General features: G+C 37.3%; 1 protein-coding gene across 3 annotated transcripts in view; it reads right to left on the bottom strand.

Annotated features, from left to right (window-relative positions):
* The window catches only part of SNX27 (sorting nexin 27), an 85,738-nt gene that overhangs the window by 38,281 nt on the left and 23,838 nt on the right, over positions 1 to 23,619 (bottom strand). The window lies entirely within an intron of this gene.

Genomic DNA, 23,619 nt, shown 5'->3' with positions numbered 1-23,619 from the left:
TATTTGTTTTTCTCTTTCTGACTTACTTCATTCTGTATGACAGACTCTAACTCCATCCACCTCACTACAAATAACTCCATTTTGTTTCTTTTTATGGCTGAGTAATATTCCATTGTATATATGTGTCACATCTTCTTTAACCATTCATCTGTCAATGGACATTTAGGTTGCTTCCATGTCCTGGCTATTGTAAATAGTGCTGCAATGAACATTGTGGTACATGTCTCTTTTTGAATTATGGTTTTCTCAGGCTAAAACACTGATGAAAGAAATCAAAGATGACATAAACAGATGGAGAAATATACCATGTTCTTGGATTGGAAGAATCAATATTGTGAAAATGACTGTACTACCCAAAGCAACCTACAGATTCAATGCAATCCCTATCAAACTACCAATGGCATTCTTCACAGAATTAGAACAAAAAACTTTACAATTCGTATGGAAACACAAACTGTTTTTAAATTAACTGTGCTTATTAGCAAATGAGAAACATACAAAAAGAGATCACAACAGACACTGCTTTGTTCTTCACTTGTCCTTAAAATTAACCAAGATCCATTAGCATCCATTTCCCTGGTTTGGACACACTCATTTGCAAAGAAAATGACTGACTCCCTGCTGAATCAACTCATGAATATCCATGATCCATGAGAAACGACCATGGTCTCATTACAAATGAAAACATCCGTCAAAAAATATATTCTCTGGACTTGAAGGAAGATTATCAAATAGGAACTAAAGATATACACAGGCGAACAGTGCTTCTAGGATCTTTCCACCTTAATGTAAACCCTCAGACTGGCTGGCTCATACATGGAATTAGATGATGTTTGTCAAGCTTGCGATAGCACGCTGAATTTAATGATCACTGGTCACTGTCTTCTCCAACTGACCATATCCTACAAAACTTCAAAAGTTAGAATGTTCATACAGATGGCCAAGAGGCACATGAAAAGATGTTCAACATCACTAATTATTAGAGAAATGCAAATCAAAACTACAATGAGGTATCACCTCACGCCGGTCAGAATGGCTATCATCAAAAAATCTAGAAACAATAAATGCTGGAAAGGGTGTGGTGAAAAGGGAACCCTCCTGCACTGTTGGTGGGAATGTAAATTGATACAACCACTATGGAAAACAGTATGGAGGTTCCTTAAAAAACTAAAAATAGAACTACCATACGACCCAGCAATCCCACTACTGGGCATATACCCAGAGAAAACCATAATGCCAAAAGAGACATGCACCACAATGTTCATTGCAGCACTATTTACAATAGCCAGGACATGGAAGCAACCTAAATGCCCATCGACAGATGAATGGATAAAGAAGATGTGGCGCATATATACAATGGAATATTACTCAGCCATAAAAAGAAACGAAATTGAGTTATTTGTAGTGAGGTGGATGGACCCAGAGTCTGTCATACAGAGTGAAGTAAGTCAGAAAGAGAAAAACAAATACCGTATTCTAACACATATATATGGAATCTAAAAAAAAAAAAAAAAAGGTACTGATGAACCTAGTTGCAGGGCAGGAATAAAGATGTAGACATAGAGAATGGACTAGAGGACACAGGGTGGGAGGGGGAAGCTGGGGCAAAGTGAGATTAGCATCGACATATATACACTACCGAATGTAAAATAGTTATGGGAAGAAGCAGCATAGCACAGGGAGATCAGCTCGGTGATTTGCCTAGAGCGGTGGGATAGGGAGGATGGGAGGGAGGCTCAAGAGGGAGGGGATATGGGGACATACGTATGCATATGGCTGATTCACTTTGTTGTACAACAGAAACTAACACAGTATTGTGAAGCAATTATACTCCAATAAAGATCTATTAAAAAAAAAAGTTAGAACGTTCAGATTGCAAAGCCAGCTTCCAAGGGTAACAAGTTACAGCCCTCTTGAGATACTCTTTGCTGAGTTAGACCCCAATAAGGTAAAAGGAATGAATTACAAGTGGGGAAAGTGTACAACTTATCTGATCAGTGATCTAATTTTGTCTCTCTGGATTCTGCAAGTCAAAGTTTCAAACTTCAGCTTTGAAATAATTTCCAAATTTCTCAATATGTAAATGTTGAAAATCCATGCCATGCGATTTCTCTCTTTATCCTCATGAATTAATTCTATGGAATGAATGCCAGAAGACAGTAACTGATAAATTCTCACAATAGCACAAACCACTGAAGGGAAAGCAATTCTAGTAATACCTGAGCTCTGTATTCAATAGCAAAAACCAAAATTCCGGATATCAGAGATCTTTACTTTGTTGCTTCCTTAATCCCCACCTACAGATTTCTTAAGGCTTTTAAATGGTAATATCTCATTCTATGTAGGATCTGAATATTAAAATGTTCTCACTTTCTCAAACCTCTAGTAACCAACAGGAATTGTGCTACTGAACACACAGAAGAGACTCTCCTTATACAATGCAAAAGTGATTAGAAAAAAAGAATGATGACAATTTGGCCATGACATCACCCAAGTTCTGCTTCCAAATGTCAAATAGACCCTGATCTAGTCCATGCTATTGATCTGAATAAATCTTCAATGTACATTATGATCAACAAATTGTTTCCAATGCTACCTTGCCATTTAATCTTGTTTTTAGCTGAAAATTCATCTTCAAAAGGACAATTATTTGCTATTCATAAGCTGCTTATAATAGCAAAAGGAGATACAGCACTCTTAGATGATTTCTGGCTAAAATGTGTGAGATCCTTAACTAAGGGATTCCTCCCAAATACTTAAGTATTTAGGCCTCTTCTTGGAAAGAAAAAAAGCAAAAGGAAACAACATGATCCTAAAGAACTTAGGTTTAGTGTGTGTGTGTGTGTGTGTGTATGTGTTTTCCCTAATGTGGGTCATAAATGGTATCTATTTTCTTTATTTGGACCTCAGGTGTACAGAACTGGATTAATCACAATCCTTGGTTCATAACACAGTCTCATTTTGGCAAACTCTTTGTTTGGATATTTAATTTAGTTATTTTTATTTTACTTTTATTTTTTATTTTTTCGGCCATGCCACACATCATGTGGGATCTTAGTTCCCCAACCAGGGATTGAACCTGTGCCACCTGCAGTGGAAGCGCGGAGTCTTAACCACTGGACCACCACGGAAGTCCCAATTTAGTTATTTTTAACATTGTGAAAAGCAAACTAAAAGCTAAGACCTTGACAAAAACTTATTTCTAACCATATAGTCTCTGCCTCCTTCACCCTATCTCCCTGTTTCTCTAACTCCCAAAATTATTATGCTCAACCATGTTTCATTATTCCCTTGTTTTTATAGTTTTTGCATTATTCCCTTGTTTTTATAGTTTTTTCCTGCATTTATATGTAATCCTTATATTTTTACTTTCTATTTTAATTTTTGAAGGATATTTTAGTTCTATGAAAAGGCTATCATGCAGAATGAGACCTTTTGGGACTTATTTTTTCACTTAGTCTCATCCACAATGTTATATATCTTTGTGGTTTATTCTGTTTTATATGACACTTCGTTGTTTCGCTTTTCAAAAATCTGTTCTGTTGATGGGTATTCAGGTTGTTTCTGGGTTTTTACTACTTCTTAGTTTTGGTTATTATGAACAATGCTGCTATGAACATTTATGCATATGTCCCCTGTAGTACATATATAAGAGATTCTCCTGGGTATACCCTACAAGAGGAACTGCAGAGTTACAAGGTATGTGAATATTCAACCTAAGGAGGTAATGCCAAACTGTAAGCTAAAGCAGTTACATCAATTTATACTCCTTTCAGTAATAATATAAAAAGATCCTCTTGGGGCTTCCCTGGTGGCGCAGTGGTTGAGAGTCTGCCTGCCAATGCAGGGGACACGGGTTCGAGCCCTGGTCTGGGAAGATCCCACGTGCCGCAGAGCAGCTGGGCCCGTGAGCCACAATTACTGAGCCTGAGCGTCTGGAGCCTGTGCTCTGCAACAAGAGAGGCCGCGATAGTGAGAGGCCCGCGCACCACGATGAAGAGTGGCCCCCGCTTGCCACAACTAGAGAAAGCCCTCGCACAGAAACGGAGACCCAACACAGCCATAAATAAATAAATAAATAAACAAATACTTAAAAAAAAAAAAAAAGATCCTCTTAATTTTTGCCAGTGGAATGCGTATGAAAAGATTTCTCACTGTGGTCCTAATTTACATTTCCATGATTACTAATGATGCTGATCATCACCTCTCCATATATTTACTGGCCAGCTGCCCGGGGATCCAGCCCCACCTACCAGTGGGCCAACATCAACTCTGGGAAACCCTGGGCCCCACAGCCAGCCAAGTCAGGAACTGGCCCCACTCACCAGCAGGCTGACACCAGCCCCAGAACCTTCCCTGGACATGGCCCCACCCACACGTCGCTGGCAGCTTCTGCACTAGGCAAGGCCTGGCAACCAACCTGATCAGGGACCATCCATGCTTCCCAATGAGCCCACAGTAGTCAGCCTGACACAACAGAAGGGCCCATGCAGCCCCCATAGATGGCACCCCTAAAGCATATAGGTCTGGTGACCAGAGGGGAGTATGCTGCTGGCCCATAGGCATTTCCTACATAAGGCCACTTCTCCACGATCAGGAAACATACCAACCTACCAAATACATAGAAATAAGAACACAGAATTAGGAAAAATGAGGCAATAGAGGAATATGTTCCAAACAAAGAAACAAGACAAAACCCCAAAGAAGAACTAAGTGAAATAGAGATAAGCAATTCATGCAATAGAGTTTAAGGTAATGATCATAAAAATATTCAAAGAACTTTAGAGAAGACTGGATGAACACAGTGAGAAGTTAGAAGTTTCTAACAAAGAGTTAGAAAATATAAAGAGCCAAACAGAGATGAAAAATACAATAACTAAAATAAAAAATACACTAGAAGGATTCAACAGGAGATTAGATGATACAGAGGAATGGATCAGAAAACTGGAAGACAGAGTGGAGGAAATCACTCAAGCTGAACAGAAAAAAGGACAAATAATTTTAAAAAATGAGGACAGTTTATGACACCTCTAGGACAACATCAAGCTTATAACATTCACATAACAGGGGTCCCAGAAGGAGAAGAGAGAGAAAAAAGGTGCAGAGAACATATTTGAAGACATAATAGCTAAAAATTTCCCTAACTTGGGAAAGAAAGCAGACATCCAGATCCAGGAAGCACAGAGAGTCCCAAACAAGATCAACCCAAAGAGGACCACAACAAGACACATTGTAACTAAAATAGCAAAAATTAAAGATAAAGAGAGAATATTAAAAGCAGCAAGGGAAAAGCAACTAGTTATGCACAAGGGAATTCCCATAAGGCTATCAGTTGGCTTTTCAGCAGAAACTCTGCAGGCCAGAAGGGAGTAGCACAATATATTTACAGTGATGAAAAGAAAAAATCTACAACCAAGAATACTCTACCTGGCAAATTATTCAATGATTTGAATAATTATTCAAAACATTAAGATTTGAAGGAGAAATCAAAAGTTTTACACACAGGCAAAAGCTGAAAGAGTTTAGCGCCATGAAACCAACTTTACAAGAAATGTTAAAGGGATGTCTCTATGCAGAGAAGACCACAACTAGAAAGAAGAAATTATGAAAGGAAAAATCTCGTTGGTAAAGGCAAACATACAGTGAAGGTAGTTGATCAGCCACTTATAAAGCTAGTAGGAAGGTTAAAAGACAAAAGTATCGAAATCATCAATATCACAATAAGCAGTTAAGGGATACACACACCAAAAAAGGATGTACAATATGATGTTAAAAACAGTAAATGTGGCGAGGAGGAAAAATGCAGGATTGTTAAAATGCATTCGAAATTAAGAGATCAGCAACTTAAAATAATCATATAAATAGATGGACAGATAGATAGATTGCTATATATAAACTTCACGGTAATCACAAACAAAAAGTCTATAAAAGATATACACACAAAGAAGAGAAAGGAATCCAAACATAACACTAAAAATATGGAAAGAGAGCAAAAAAAGAAGAAAAGAACAATAAGAGCCATAAAAACAACCACAAAACAATTAATAAAATGGCAATAAGTACAAACCTATCAATAATTACTTCAAATGTAAACGGGCTAAATGCTCCAATCAAAAGACATACAGTTGCTGAATGGATACAAAAACAAGAACCATATATATGCTGCTTAAAAGAGACTTACTTCAGATCTAAAGACACACACAGGCAGAAAGTGAGGGAATAGACAAAGGTACTCCATGCAAATGAAAATGTAAAGAAAGCCAGGATAGCAAATATATCAGACCAAAAAGACTTTAAAACAAGGTCTGTAATAAGAGATAAAGAAGGACATTACATAACGATCAATGAATCAGTCCAAGAAGAAGATATAACGAGTGTAAATATATATGCACCCAACATAGGAGCACTGAATACATAAAGCAAATATTAATAGACATAAAGAGGGAAAAACTGACAGTAACACAATGATAGTAGGGGACTTTAACACCCCACTTACATCAATGGACAGATGATCCAAACAGAAGATCAATAATGGAACACTAGCCTTAAATAACACATTAGACCAGATAGACCTAACAGATTTATATAGAACATTCCATCCAAAAGCAGCAAATTGCTCATTCTTTTCAAGTGCACGTGGAACATTCTCCAGAACAGATCACATGCTAGGTCACAAAACAAGTCTCAGTAAATTTAAAATTGAAACCATATCAAGCATCTTTTCTGATCACAATGCTATGAGACTAGAAACGAAGTACAAGAAAAAACTGCAAAAAAACACAAACACACGGAGGCTAAACACTGTGCTACTCAACAACCAATGGGTCACTGAAGAAATCAAAGAAATTTAAAAATACCTGGAGACAAATGAAAACGAAAACACAATGATCCAAAATCTATGTAATGCAGGAAAAGCAGTTCTAAGAGAGAAGTTTATAGGGATACAAGCCTACCACAGGAAACAAGAAAAATCTCAAATAAACAAGCTAATTTTACTAGAAAAAGAACAAACAAAACCCAAAGTTAGTAGAAGGAAAGAAATCATAAAGATAAGAGCAGAAATAAACAAAATAGAGACTAAATAACAACAATGACAACAACAAAACAATAGAAAAGATTGATGAAACTAAGAGCTGGTTCTTTGGTGTGACACTTTTAAACTACTGAAAGAAAAATCATCCCAGAATTTGATGCCTATCTTTCAAACATAAGGGTGGACAAGAGGGCAGACAGCAGAAGCAAGAAGAACTACAATCCTGCAGCCTATGGAACAAAAACCACATTCACAGAAAGACAGACAAGATGAAAAGCCAGAGGGCTATGTACCAGATGAAGGAACAAGATAAAACCCCAGAAAAACAACTAAATGAAGTGGAGATAGGCAACCTTCCAGAAAAAGAATTCAGAATAATGATAGTGAAAATAATCCAGGACCTCAGAAACAGAATGGAAGCAAAGATCGAGAAGATGCAAGAAATGTTTAACAAAGACCTAGAAGAATTAAAGAATAAACAAACAGAGATGAACAATACAATAACTGAAATGAAAACTACACTAGAAGGAATCAATAGCAGAATAACTGAGGCAGAAGAACAGATAAGTGACCTGGAAGACAGAATGGTGGAATTCACTGCTGAGGAACAGAATAAAGAAAAAAGAATGTAAAGAAATGACAGCCTAAGAGACCTCTGGGACAACATTAAACGCAACAACATCCACATCCGTCCCAGAAGGAGAAGAGAGAGAGAAAGGACCAGAGAAAATATATGAAGGATTATAATCGAAAACTTCCCTAACATGGGAAAGGAAATAGCCACCCAAGTCCAGGAAGCGCAGAGTCCCATACAGGATAAACCCAAGGAGAAACACGCCTAGACACATAGTAATCAAACTGGCAAAAATTAAAGACAAAGAAAAATTATTGAAAGCAGCAAGGGAAGAACGACAAATAACATACAAGGGAACTCCCATAAGGTTAACAGTTGATTTCTCAGCAGAAACTCTACAAGCCAGAAGGGAGTGGCATGATATACTTAAAGTGATGAAAGGGAAGAACCTACAACAAAGATTACTCTACCCGGCAAGGATCTCATTCAGATTCGATGGAGAAATCAAAAGCTTTACACACAAGCAAAAGCTAAGAGAATTCAGCACCACCAAACCAGCTCTACAACAAATGCTAAAGGAACTTCTCTAAGTGGGAAACACAAGAGAAGAAAAGGACCTACAAAAACAAACCCAAAGCAATTAAGAAAATGGTCATAGGAACATACATATCGATAATTACCTTAAACGTGAATGGATTAAATGCTCCAACCAAAAGACACAGGCTTGCTGAATGGATACAAAAACAAGACCCATATATATGCTGTCCTTCAGACCTAGGGACGCATACAGACTGAAAGTGAGGGGATGGAAAAAGATATTCCATGCAAATGGAAATCAAAAGAAAGCTGGAGTAGCAATACTCATATCAGATAAAATAGACTTTAAAATAAAGAATGTTACAAGAGACAAGGACGGACACTACATAATGATCAAGGGATCAATCCAAGAAGAAGATATAACAATTATAAATATATATGCACCCAACACAGGGGCATCTCAATACATAAGGCACCTGCTAACAGCTCTAAAAGAGGAAATCGACAGTAACACAATAATAGTGGAGGACTTTAACACCTCACTTACACCAATGGACAGATCATCCAAAATGAAAATAAATAAGGAAATAGGAGCTTTGAATGACACAATAGACCAGATAGATTTAATTGATATTTATAGGACATTCCATCCAAAAACAGCAGATTACACTTTCTTCCCAAGTGCACACGAAACATTCTCCAGGATAGATCACATCTTGGGTCACAAATCAAGCCTCAGTAAATTTAAGAAAACTAAAATCATATCAAGCATCTTTTCTGACCACAATGCTATGAGATTAGAAATGAATTACAGGGAAAAAAACGTAAAAAAGACAAACACATGGAGGCTAAACAATACGTTACTAAATAACCAAGAGATCACTGAAGAAATCAAAGAGGAAATCAAAAAATACCTAGAGACACATGACAATGAAAACATGACGATCCAAAACCTATGGGATGCAGCAAAAGCAGTTCTAAGAGGGAAGTTTATAGCTATACAAGCCTACCTCAAGAAACAAGAAAAATCTCAAATAAACAATCTAACCTTACACGTAAAGGAACTAGAGAAAGAAGAACAAACAAAACCCAAAGTTAGTAGAAGGAAAGAAATCATAAACATCAGAGCAGAAATAAATGAAATAGAAACAAAGAAAACAATAGCAGAGATCAATAAAATTAAAAGCTGGTTATTTGAGAAGATAAACAAATTGATAAACCATTAGCCAGACTCATCAAGAAAAAGAGAGAGAGGACTCAAATCAATAAAATTAGAAATGAGAAAACAGAAGTTACAACAGACACCGCAGAAATACAAAGCATCCTAAGAGACTACTACAAGCAACTCTATGTCAATAAAATGGACAACCTGGAAGAAATGGACAAATTCTTAGAAAGGTATAACCTTCCAAGACTGAACCAGGAAGAAATAGAAAATATGAACAGACCAATCACAAGTAATGAAATTGAAACTGGGATTAAAAATCTTCCAACAAACAAAAGTCCAGGACCAGATGGCTTCACAGGTGAATTCTATCAAACATTTGGAGAAGAGCTAACACCCATCCTTCTCAAATTCTTCCAAAAAATTGCAGAGGAAGGAACACTCCCAAACTCATTCTATGAGGCCACCATCACCCTGATACCAAAACCAGACAAAGATACTACAAAAAAAGAAAATTACAGACCAATACCACTGATGAATATAGATGCAAAAATCCTCAACAAAATACTAGCAAAGAGAATCCAATAACACATTAAAAGGATCATACACCATGATCAAGTGGGATTTATCCCAGGGATGCAAGGATTCTTCAATATACGCAAACCAATCAATGTGATACACCATATTAACAAACTGAAGAATAAAAACCATATGATTATCTCAATAGATGCAGAAAACGCTTCTGACCAAATTCAACTCCCATTTATGATAAAAACTCTCCAGAAAGTGGGCATAGAGGGAACCTACCTCAACATAATAAAGGCCATATACGACAAACACACGGCAAACATCATTTTCAATGGTGAAAAACTGAAAGCATTTCCTCTAAGATCAGGAACAAGACAAGGATGTCCACTCTCACCACTATTATTCAACGTAGTTTTGGAAGTCCTAGCCACAGCAATCAGAGAAAAAAAGAAATAAAAGGAATACAAATTGGAAACGAAGTGAAACTGTCACTGTTTGCAGATGACATGATACTATACATAGAGAATTCTAAAGATGCCACCAGAGAACTACTAGAGCTAATCAATGAATTTGGTAAAGTTGCAGGATACAAAATTAATGCACAGAAATCTCTTGCACTCCTATACACTAATGATGAAAAATCTGAAAGAGAAATTAAGGAAACACTCCCATTTACCATTGCAACAAAAAGAATAAAATACCTAGGAATAAACCTACCTAGGGAGACAAGAGACCTGTATGCAGAGAACTGTAAGACAGTGATGAAAGAAATTAAAGATGATACCAACAGATGGAGAGATATACCATGTTCTTGGATTGGAAGAATCAATATTGAGAAAATCACTATACTACCTAAAGCAATCTACAGATTCAATGCAATCCCTATCAAATTACCAATGGCATATTTTATGGAACTAGAACAAAAAGTCTTAAAATTTGTATGGAGACACAAAAGACCCCGAATAGCCAAAGCAGTCTTGAGGGAAAAAAACGGAGCTGGAGGAATCAGACGCCCTGACTTCAGACTATACTACAAAGCTACAGTAATCAAGACAATATGGTACTGGCACAAAAACAGAAACATAGATCAATGGAACAAAATAGAAAGCCCAGAGATAAACCCACGCACCTATGGTCAACTAATCTATGACAAAGGAGGCAAAGATATACAATGGAGAAAAGACAGTCTCTTCAATAAGTGGTGCTGGGAAAACTGCACAGCTACATGTAAAAGAATGAAATTAGAACACTCCCTAACACCATACACAAAAATAAACTCAAAATGGATTCGAGATCTAAACATAAGACCGGACACTATAAAACTCATAGAGGAAAACATAGGAAGAACACTCTTTGACATAAATCACAGCAAGATCTTTTTTGATCCACCTCCTAGAGTAATGGAAATAAAAACAAAAATAAACAAATGGGACCTACTGAAACTTCAACGCTTTTGCACAGCAAAGGAAACCATAAACAAGACGAAAAGACAACTCTCAGAATGGGAGAAAATATTTGCAAACGAATCAACGGACAAAGTATTAATCTCCAAAATATATAAACAGCTCATTCAGCTCAATATTAAAGAAACAAACAACCCAATCCAAAAATGGGCAGAAGACCTAAATAGACATTTCTCCAAAGAAGACATACGGACGGCCACGAAGCACATGAAAAGATGCTCAACATCACTAATTATTAGAGAAATGCAAATCAAAACTACAATGAGGTATCACCTCACACCAGTTAGAATGGGCATCATCAGAAAATCGACAAACAACAAATGCTGGAGAGGGTGTGGAGAAAAGGGAACCCTCTTGCACTTTTGGTGGGAATGTAAATTGATACAGCCACTATGGAGAAGAGTATGGAGCTTCCTTAAAAACCTAAAAATAGAATTACCATATGACCCAGCAATCCCACTACTGGGCATATACCCAGAGAAAACCATAATTCAAAAAGACACATGCACCCTAATGTTCATTGCAGCACTGTTTACAATAGCCAGGTCATGAAGGCAACCTAAATGCCCACTGACAGACGAATGGATAAAGAAGATATGGTACATATATACAATGGAATATCACTCAGCCGTAAAAAGGAACGATATTGGGTCATTTGTTGAGACGTGGATGGATCTAGAGACTGTCATACAGAGTGAAGTAAGTCAGAAAGAGAAAAACAAATATCGTATATTAACGCATATATGTGGAACCTATAAAAATGGTACAGATGAACTGGTTTGCAGGGCAGAAATTGAGACACAGATGTAGAGAACAAACGTATGGACACCAAGTGGGGAAAGCGGCGGGGGTGGGGGTGGGGGTGTGATGAATTAGGAGATTGGGATAGACATGTATACACTGATGTGTATAAAATTGATGACTAATAAGAATCTGCTGTATAAAAAAATAAATTAAATTTAAAAAGTTTTTTAAAAAAGGAATATTAAAGAGTATATATATATATATATATATATATATATATATATATATATATATATACACATATGTATGTATAACTGAGTCACTTTGCTGTACAGGAGAAACTGGCACAGCATTGTAAATCAACTACACTTCAATAAAATTTTTGGTTGTTTGTTTGCTTTTTATACTGCAGGTTCTTATTAGTCATCAATTTTATACACATCAGTGTATACATGTCAATCCCAATCGCCCAATTCAGCACACCACCATCCCCACCCCACCGCGGTTTTTCCCCCTTGGTGTCCATACGTTTGTTCTCTACATCTGTGTCTCAACTGCTGCCCTGCAAACCGGTTCATCTGTACCATTTTTCTAGGTTCCACATATATGCGTTAATATACGATATTTGTTTTTCTCTTTCTGACTTACTTCACTCTGTATGACAGTCTCTAGATCCATCCACGTCTCAACAAGTGACTCAATTTCATTCCTTTTTAAGGCTGAGTAATATTCCATTGTATATATTTACCACATCTTCTTTATCCATTTGTCTGTCGATGGGCATTTAGGTTGCTTCCATGACCTGGCTATTGTAAATAGTGCTGCAATGAACACTGGGGTGCATGTGTCTTTTTGAATTATGGTTTTTTCTAGGTATATGCCCAGGAGTGGGATTGCTTGGTCATATGGTAATTCTACTTTTGGTTTTTTAAGGAAGCTCCATACTGTTCTCCATAGTGGCTGTATCAATTTACATTCCCACCAAAAGTGCAAGAGGGTTCCCTTTTCTCCACACCCTCTCCAGCATTTGTTGTTTGTCGATTTTCTGATGATGCCCATTCTAACTGGTGTGAGGTGATACCTCGTTGTAGTTTTGATTTGCATTTCTCTAATAATTAGTGATGTTGAGCAACTTTTCATGTGCTTCTTGGCCATCTGTATGTCTTCTTTGGAGAAATGTCTATTTAGGTGTTCTGCCCCTCTTTGGATTGGGTTGTTTGTTTCTTTAATATTGAGCTGAATGAGCTGTTTATATATTTTGGAGATTAATCCTTTGTCCGTTGATTCGTTTGCAAATATTTTCTCCCATTCTGAGGGTTGTCTTTTCGTCTTGTTTATGGTTTCCTTTGCTGTGCAAAAGCTTTGAAGTTTCATTAGGTCCCATTTGCTTATTTTTGTTTTTATTTCCATTACTCTAGGAGGTGGATCAAAAAAGATCTTGCTGTGATTTATGTCAAAGAGTGTTCTTCCTATGTTTTCCTCTATGAGTTTTATAGTGTCCGGTCTTATGTTTAGATCTCGAATCCATTTTGAGTTTATTTTTGTGTGTGGTGTTAGGGAGTGTTCTAATTTCATTCTTTTACATGTAGCTGTGCAGTTTTCCCAGCACCACTTATTGAAGAGACTGTCTTTTCTCCATTGTATATCTTTCCCTCCTTTGTCATAGATTAGTTGACCATAGGTGCGTGGGTTTATCTCTGGGCTTTCTATCTTTTTTTTTTTTTTTTAATTTATTTATTTATTTATTTATTTATTTTTGGCTGTGTTGGGTCTTCGTTTCTGTGAGGGCTTTCTCTAGTTGCGGCAAGCGGGGGCCACTCTTCATCGCGGTGCGCGGGCCCCTCACTATCACGGCCTCTCTCGTTGTGGAGCACAGACTCCAGACGCACAGGCCCAGCAGTTGTGGCTCACGGGCCCAGTTGCTCCGCGGCATGTGGGATCTTCCCAGACCAGGGCTCGAACCCGTGTCCCCTGAATTGGCAGGCAGACTCTCAACTACTGCGCCACCAGGGAAGCCCTGGGCTTTCTATCTTGTTCCATTGATCTATGTTTCTGTTTTTGTGCCAGTACCATATTGTCTTGATTACTGTAGCTTTGTAGTATAGTTTGAAGTCAGGGAGTCTGATTCCTCCAGCTTCGTTTTTTTCCCTCAAGACTGCTTTGGCTATTCGGGGTCTTTTGTGTATAACTGAGTCACTTTGCTGTACAGCAGAAACTGGCACAGCATTGTAAATCAGCTAACTTCAATAAAATTTTTAAAATAAATAAATAAAAACCTCCTAAGGGAAAATGAAACTAGACCCTTTTAAACCCAGCTCTGGGGCTTCCCAGGTGGCGCAGTGGTTGAGAGTCTGCCTGCCAATGCAGGGGACACGGGTTCGAGCCCTGGTCTGGGAAGATCCCACATGCCACGGAGCAACTGGGCCCGTGAGCCACAATTACTGAGCCTGCGCGTCTGGAGCTTGTGCTCCGCAGCAGGAGAGGCCGCGATAGTGAGAGGCCCACGTACCGCAATGAAGATGAAGAGTGGCCCCACTTGCCGTAACTGGAGAAAGCCCTCGCACAGAAACGAAGACCCAACACAGCCATAAATAAATTAATTAATTAATTTTAAAAATGGAAAAAAAAATACTGCATTATACCATGTGGCAATTAATAAACTGATTTATTTAAAAAAAAAAAAAACAGAAAACCCAGCTCTTACCACACGTTTAGTTTGGGTCAAGTTGTGTCCCTGACATAACTACACATTTTAAAAAGGTGTCAGAACACAACTTACAAGCTCCAAAAAAGAAAAAAAAACATAACGGTGAAATAAAGACTTTTTGAGATCAACAAAAGCTGAGAGAATTCATTGCCAGCAGATCTACACTACAAGATTATTAATGGAAATTCTTCAGGCAGAATGAATATGATACCAGATGGAAACTGCAGTTACACAAAGGAATGAAGGAGACCAGTAATGGTAAATATGTGTTTGAATATAAAGAAACTCTTCTCATTTTCAATCTCTTTAATTATTTTTTTAATATTTATTTATTTAGGCTGTGCCAGGTCTTAGCTGCAGCACACGGGATCTTCATCATGGAGTGTTTAGTTGCCACATGCGGGATCTTTAGTTGTAGCATGCGGGCTTCTTAGTTGCAGCATGCAGACTCTTAGTTGCGGCACGCGGACTCTTAGTTGCAGCGTGCGTACTCTTAGTTGCGGCATGCAGACTCCCTGTTGTGGCATGCATGTGGGATCTAGTTCCCAGACCAGGGCTCGAACCCAGGCCCCCTGCACTGGGAGTGCAGATTCTTACCCAGTGGACCACCAGGGAAGTCCCCTCTTTAATTATTTAAAGCAAAGACAACAACAAAATATCATGGAATTTATAATACATATAGAAGTAAAATGTATAACAACAGCACAAAGGATAGAAAGTGGAAATGAAATGTACTGTTATAAAATTCTTATACTAAATGAGAAGTAATATTGTATTATTTAAAGATAATACTTATAAAGATGTATCCTGTAAATGTAGAACAACCACTAACAAAATAAAACAACAAATAATATGGAGATAATATGGGATCATTAAAAATACTCTATTAATCAAAAAGAAGGCAAGAAAGGAGGAAAAAAGGAATAAAGAATAGATGAGATATAGATAACAAAGAATAAGATGGTAGATTTAAACCTAACTACATCAATAATTATACTGGGACTTCCCTGGTGGCACAGTGGTTAAGAATCCGCCTGCCAATGCAGGGGACACAGGTTCAAGTCCTGGTCCAGGAAGATCCCACGTGCCGCGGAGCAACTAAGCCTGTGTGCCACAACTATTGAGCCTGTGCTCTAGAGCCCATGAGCCACAACCACTGAACCCATGTGCCACAACTACTGAGTCTGCACTCTAGAGCCCACGAGCCACAACTACTGAAGCCCGCGTACCTAGAGCCCATGCTCCGCAACAAGAGAAGCCGCCACAATGAGAAGCATGCGCACCGCAACGAAGAGTAGCCCCTGCTCGCCACAACTAGAGAAAGCCCACGCGCAGCAAAGAAGACCCCACGCAGCCAAAAATAAATAAATAAATTTTAAAAAATAAAATAAAATAATTATACTAGGTAAGCAGGCTGTACACTCCAAATAAAAGACCAAGATTGCCAGATTGCACAAAAAAAGCAAGACACAACTATATGGTGTCTACAAGAAACCCATTTTAAGTATAATTATACAGATAGGTTAAAAGTAAAAGAATGGAAAAGATATCCAATGAAAACAATAACCAAAAGAAAGCTGAAGTGGCTGTTAGTGGCTATATGTTAATATTAGAGAAAGACTTCAGAACAAAGAACAATACAAGAGATGTTTAAGGTGTCAATTCATCAAGAAGACATAATGGCTTCATTATACATAAAGAAAAAACGGATAGAACTGAAGATTCTGCTTCAGGTAAACTCTCTATAGACCAACCCTCCCAATGAACAACTACAAGCTCTGGAAAAAATACAAAAACCGATTACCTGAGGATTCTGAATAGTACACTAAAATTGTAAAGGGGAGTCAAAACATGAAGCAATTGACAGAGTTGGGGAGTTTCCTGCTTTTAGGGGATTTTGCCCTGAGAGTGGGCATCCGTCACAAATTAGCCCTGAGAGTGGGCATCCATCACAAATTAGCATAACTTAAGCAACTAAAACTCCAAGAGCAACTGTGACATCTTTCTGGCCAGAGGAAAGAGAGGAAGGTTCTGGGCAATCATGGATGCCACCAAAATGAGTGGAGAATCCCAAAAGAGACAGAACCAGAAAAGGGGATGCCTTAATTCTGTGAACGAACATCACATACATCTCAGGCTGATCCCTCCCTAAATGATATATACACAAGACACACTCAAAAGTAGCAGAGCAAAAGCTGAAAGAATAGAAATGAGACTTGAAGTGCAACTCACAGAAGCTGACACAGCTTACAGTTAACTGCCAAGTAAAACAAACACATCAACATTCCTCAGAGGAATATCACAGAATCCAGAGTCTACACAATGTAACATTCACGATACCCAGGATACAATCCAAAATTACTCACTGTACAAAGAACCAAGAAGATATGACCCATTCCCAAGGAAAAAGACACTAAACAGAGAACAACATCAAAATGACATAAATATTAAAATGTTCAGACATACACTCAATGGAACAGAACAGTATACAGAAATAAAACCACACATATGTGTTCAACTGCTCTTCAACAATAATGTCAAGGTATTTCAATGCGGAAAGAATATTCTTTTCAACATAAGTTGCTAAAACTGGATACCCGTATGGGGAAAAAAAATAACCTTGACCCTTATATCATACAATATACAACAATCAACTCAAAATGGATCACAGACCTAAACATAAGAATAAAACTATGATGCGGCCACTTTGGAAAACGGTTTGGCATTTCCTCAAAAGGTTAAACATAAGAGTTACCATATGACCCAGCAATTCTACTCCTAAGTATTTCTTTCCAAGAGAAATGAAAACAGGTATCCACACTAAAACTCATACACACATGCTCATACCAGCATTATACACAAGAGGCAAAAAATATAAAGAAACCCAAATGTCCATCAATTGAAGAACAGATAAATTAAATGTGTTATATTCATACAATGGAATGTCATTTGGCTGATACATGCTACAACATGGATAAACCTTGAAAATACATATGGCTTCACTTATATGAAACATCCAGAATAGGCAAATCTATAGAGATGGAAAGTAGATTAGTGGTTGCCTAGGACTAGAGGCGATAGGAGGTTTGGAGAATGATGGCTAAAGGGTATAGAGTTTCTTTTTGAGATGATGAAAATGTTCTAAAATTGTGGTGACAGTAGCACAATTCTGTGAGCATACTAAGAACCACTGAATTGTACACTTTAAATGGGTGAATTTATGGTATGTGAATCATACCTCGAAATAAAGTTATTACAAAATCAGAAAGCTAAAACTATAAAACTTTTATAAGAAAATATAAAAGATTTGTGTTCTTGGGGTAGGCAGATTTCTTAGAACACAAAAAGCATTATCCATAAAAGAAAGAAATTGACAAACTACACTTCATCAGAGTTTAAAACTTGTTTTTTTGAAAGACACTGTTAAAAGTAAAATAAAAAGGTAAGCCTCAGACTGGGAGAAATATTTTACAAAGCATTTATCTAATAAAAGACTTATATACAGTATACATAAATAACACTTACAACAAAATAAGACAAACAGCCCAATTTTTTAAATGGGCAAGAGCAGAACAGATACTTTAACAATGAAGATATAAGAAAAGCCATTAAGCACATGAAAATACACTCATCATGAGTCATTAGGCAAATGCAAAATTAAAATCAGAATGAAACACCACTATACTCACTAGAATGGCTAGAATTTAAAAAACTGAAAATACCAAGGGTTCAAGAGGTTATGGAGCAACTGGAACTCTCCACTACGGATGAGAATACAAAAACAGTACAGCCTCTTTGGAAAACAGTTTGACAATTTCTCATTTGACCCTGCAATTCCACTTCTAGCTGTGTATGTACTCAAGAGAAATGAAAACATAAATCTACATAAAGACCTGTACATTAATGTTATTTCATGGCAGCTTCAGTAATAATAGACCCAAACTGGAAACAACACAAATGGGCAACAACAAGCAAACAGATAAATAAATTGTAGTAAATCCATCCAATGGAATACTATCAGTAATTAAAAAGGAATAAACTATTGATATATGCAACAACATGTATCAATCTTAAAGGACTACACTAAGTGAACAAAGCTAGACATGAAAGACTACATAGTGTATGCTTCCATTTATTTGACATTCTAAAAAAGGCAAAATACAGTAACAGAAAGGTGATCAGTGGTTGACAGAGGCAGTGGAAGGGAAAGAGGACTGACTACAAAGGGGCATGAGGGAACTTCCTGGGACAATGAAAATGTTCTATATCTTGATTGTGGTGATTATAAAACTATGTGCATTAATTAAAACTCACGAAACTAGACATTTAGCATGGGTGAATGTTAATGTTAATAAATTATGCTCAATAAAGTTGATTTTTTAAAAAAGGACAATTAGTAGTTTCATTCCTTTTCTAAGTCTACAGAGGTTCTCGAGGTCTTAGGTAATTCCCCAAAAGTCTCAATATCCAATCTGCTCCATTTTTAGGGTCCAATCTTGATTTCTACTTCTTACATGTCTTATGATTAAAAGTATAGCACCTCTACAAAGGATCATAAGAGACTACTACGAGCAACTATACGTCCATAAAATGGACAACCTAGAAGAAATGGACATATTCTTAGAATGGTACAATCTCCCAAGACTGAAGCAGGAAGAAATAGAAAATATAAACAGACCAATTACCAGTACTGAAATTGAATCAGTAATTTTAAAACTCCCAACAAACAAAAGTCCAAGACCAGATGGCTTCACAGGTGAATTCTACCAACACCTAGAGAAGAGTTAACACCTATCCTTCTGAAACTATTCTAAAAAATTGCAGAGGAACGAACACCTCCTAACTCATTCTGTGAGGCCACCATCACCCTGATACCAAAACCAAACAAAGATATCATAAAAAAGGAAAATTACAAGCCAGTATCACCGATGAGCATAGATACAAAAATCCTCAACAAAATACTAGCAAACTGGGACTTCCCTGGTGGCATAGTGGTTAAGGAACCGCCTGCCAACGCAGAGGACATGGGTTTGAGCCCTGGTCCGGGAAGATCCCACATGCCTCAAAGCAACTAAGCCTGTGCACCACACCTACTGAGCCTGTGCTCTAGAGGCCGCGAGCCACAACTACTGAGCCCGCATGCCACAACCACTGAAGCCTGCACGCCTAGAGCCCATGCTCCACAACAAGAAAAGCCACCGCAATAAGAAGCCCGCACACTGCAATGAAGAGTAGCCCCCGCTCGCCACAACTAGAGAAAAGCCCTTGAGCAGCAATGAAGACCTCACGCAGCCAAAAATAATTAATTAATTAATTTTTAAAAAATACTAGCAAACCGACTCCAACAATACATTAAAAGGATCATACACCATGACCAAGTGGGATTTATTCCAGGGATGCAAGTATTCTTCAACATCTGCAAATCAATGTGATACACCACACTAACAAACTGAAGAATAAAACCATATGATCATCTCAATAGATGCAGAAAAAGCTTTTGATAAAATTCAACATCCATTTATGATAAAATCTCTTCAGAAAGTGGACACAGAGGAAACATACTTCAACATAATAAAGGCCATATAGGGACTTCCCTGGTGGCGCAGTGGTTAAGAATCTGCCTGCCAATGTAGGAGACATGGGTTCGATCCCTAGTCCAGGAAGATCCCACATGCTGTGGAGCAACTAAGCCCATGCACCACAACTACTAAGCCCGCACTCTACAGCCCTCGAGCCACAACTACTGAGCCCGCGTGCCACAACTACTGAAGCCTGTGGACCCGTGCTCGGCAACAAGAGAAGCCACCACAATAAGAAGCACACACACCTCAACGAACAGTAGCCCCCACTCGCTGCAACTAGAGAAAAGCCCACACGCAGCAACGAAGCCCCAATGCAGCCAAAAATAAATAAATTAAATAAATAAATTTAAAAATAATAATAAAGGTCATATATGACAAACCCACAGCTAACATCATACTCAATGGTGAAAAGCTGAAAGCATTTCCTCTAAGATCAGGAACAAGACAAGGATGCCCACTCTCACCACTTTTATTCAACACAGTTTTGGAAGCCCTAGCCACAGCAATCAGAGACAAAAAGAAATAAAAGGAATCCAAATTGGAAAAGAAGAAGCAGAACTGTCACTGTCTGCAGATGACATGATGCTACACATAGAAAATCCTAAAGATGCTACCAGAAAACTACTAGAGCTCATCAGTGAATTCAGTAAAGTTGCTGGATACAAAATTAATATACAGAAATCTGTTGCATTTCTAAACACTAAAAATGAAATATCAGAAAGAGAAATTAAGGAAACAATCCCATTTACCATCGTATCAAAAAGAATAAAATACTTAGGAATAAACCTAGCTAAGGAGGCAAAAGATCTGTATTACAAAAACTATAAGACACTGATAACAGAAACTGAAGATGACCAAACAGATGGAAAAATATACCGTGTTCTTGGATTGGAATAATCAATATTGTTAAAATTACCATGACTACCCAAGGCAATATACAGATTCAACACAATCCCTATCAAATTACCAGTGGCATTTTTCACAAAACTAGAACAAAAAAATTTTTAATTTGTATGGAAACACAAAAGACCTTAAATAGCCAAAACAATCTTGAGAAAGAAGAACGCAGCTAGAGGAATCATGCTCCCTGGCTTCAGACTATACTACAAAGCTACAGTAATCAAAACAGTGTAGTATTGGCACAAAAACATACAGATCAATGGAACAGGATAGAAAGTGCAGAAAAAACCCACACACTTATGATCAATTAATCTATGACAAATGAGGCAAAAATATACAATGGAGAAAAGGCAGTCTCTTCAATAAGTGGTGCTGGGGAAACTGGACAGCTACGTGTAAAAGAATAATGAATTAGAACATTCTCTAACACCAGATACAAAAATAAACTCAAAATGGATTAAAGACCTAAATGTAAGACCAGATACTATAAAACTCCTAGAGGAAAACATAGGCAGAACACTCTTTGACAAAAAAAAAAAATCACAGCAATATTTTTTTGGATGCATCTTCTAGAGTAATGGAAGTAAAAACAAAAATAAACAAATGGGACCTAATTAAACTTAAAAGCTTTTGCACAGCAAAGGAAATCATAAACAAAATGAAAAGACAACCTACGAACTGGGAGAAAATATTTGCAAATGATGCTACCAATGAGGGATTAACTTCCAAAATATACAAACAGTTCATACAGCTTAATATCAAAAAAAACCAAAAAACCTAATCAAAAAATGGGAAGAAGACTTAAATAGACATTTCTCCAAAGAAGACATACAGGCACATGAAAAGATGCTCAACATTGCTAATTATTAGAGAAATGCAAATCAAAACTATAATGAGGTATGACCTCACACCAGTCAAAACGGCCACCATTAAAAAAAAGTCTACAAATAATAAATGCTGGAGAGGGTGTGGAGAAAAAGGAACCTTCCTACACTGTTGGTGGGAATGTAAATTGGTGCCGCCGCTATGAAAAACAGTATGGAGGTTCCTTAAAAAATTAAAAATAGAGTTATCATATGATGCAGCAATCCACTCGTGGGCATATATCGGGAGAAAACTCTAATTTGAAAGGATACATGCACACCAATGTTCACAGAAGCACTATGTACAACAACCAAGACGTGGAAACAACCTAAGTGTCCACTGACAGATGAATGGATAAAGAAGATGTGGTACGTATATAGAATGGAATATTACTCAGCCATAAAAAAAGAATGAAATAATGCCATTTGCAGCAACATGGATGGACCTATAGATTATCATACTAAGTGAAGTAAGTCAGACAGAAAAAGCCAAATATTATATGATAACACTTATATGTAGAATCTAAAAAAAATGATACAAATGAATTTATTTACAAAACAGAAACAGACTCACAGACACAGAAAACAAACTTATGGTTAACAAAGGGGATAGTGGGGCGGGAGGTTGGGGTGGGGGAGATAAATCAGGAGTTTGGGATTAACATATATACACTACTATATATAAAATAGATAAATAACAAGGACCTACTATATAGCACAGGGAACTATCCTGTAATAAGCTATAATGGAAAAGAATCTGAAAAAGAATAGATATATATGTGTATGTATAACTGAATCACTTTGCTGTACACCTGAAACTAACACAACATTGTAAATTAACTATACTTCAGTTTAAAAAATGGTTAAAAAAAAAGTATAGCACGTCTGAAACACAAAACTCTAAATTTTGTGTGTATGGTTCGGAGAATACATAGACCAGACTGACATAAAACCTACATGCTATCATCTCCAGCTAAATTACAGATGCAGTCAAACATTATTTGATCCTTCTGGAACTTTTCAGGCTTCCTTGCTTGCTTTTCTCATCTCCCCATTAAAAAGAATTTACCATAAATATCTAGTAGCTCATTCTTATACAGGGTACAAATCTCAGTTTCAGAGACTGCAACATTAAACAGCAGATCAGCTTTAAACACATGTAGTCTGTTTGCCAATACCTACAGAATGCACTGCATTTTCCACAAAGATTAATGAATTTCTCATTATACCATCACTCCCAAAATATCACAGGCAAATAAAGAATACTGCAACCAAGGGAAAAATTAAGCAGATTGGGCTATCAGTTGCAATTAGGTTTTAAAGAACAAACAAAGGCATTTGGGAAAGGGGCTGGCACACATTATCCAGAATTCAAGATGGGCTTTCCTGCATATCTACAACAGCAAGAAACTGGAAATATATAAAATAGCCCATGTGAACTGCATGCAGAATATAATGAGGACCTTGGAGAAAACCAGAATTAATCATTCACACAGATATCTCCAAAGAAAATGAAAAAGAAC

The sequence above is a fragment of the Balaenoptera musculus genome, chromosome 1 (assembly GCF_009873245.2).
Source record: "Balaenoptera musculus isolate JJ_BM4_2016_0621 chromosome 1, mBalMus1.pri.v3, whole genome shotgun sequence".
NCBI classification, from domain to species: domain Eukaryota; kingdom Metazoa; phylum Chordata; class Mammalia; order Artiodactyla; family Balaenopteridae; genus Balaenoptera; species Balaenoptera musculus.
The sequence above is the reverse complement of the archived record's forward strand: the minus strand, read 5'-3'. Positions and strand labels throughout refer to the sequence as shown.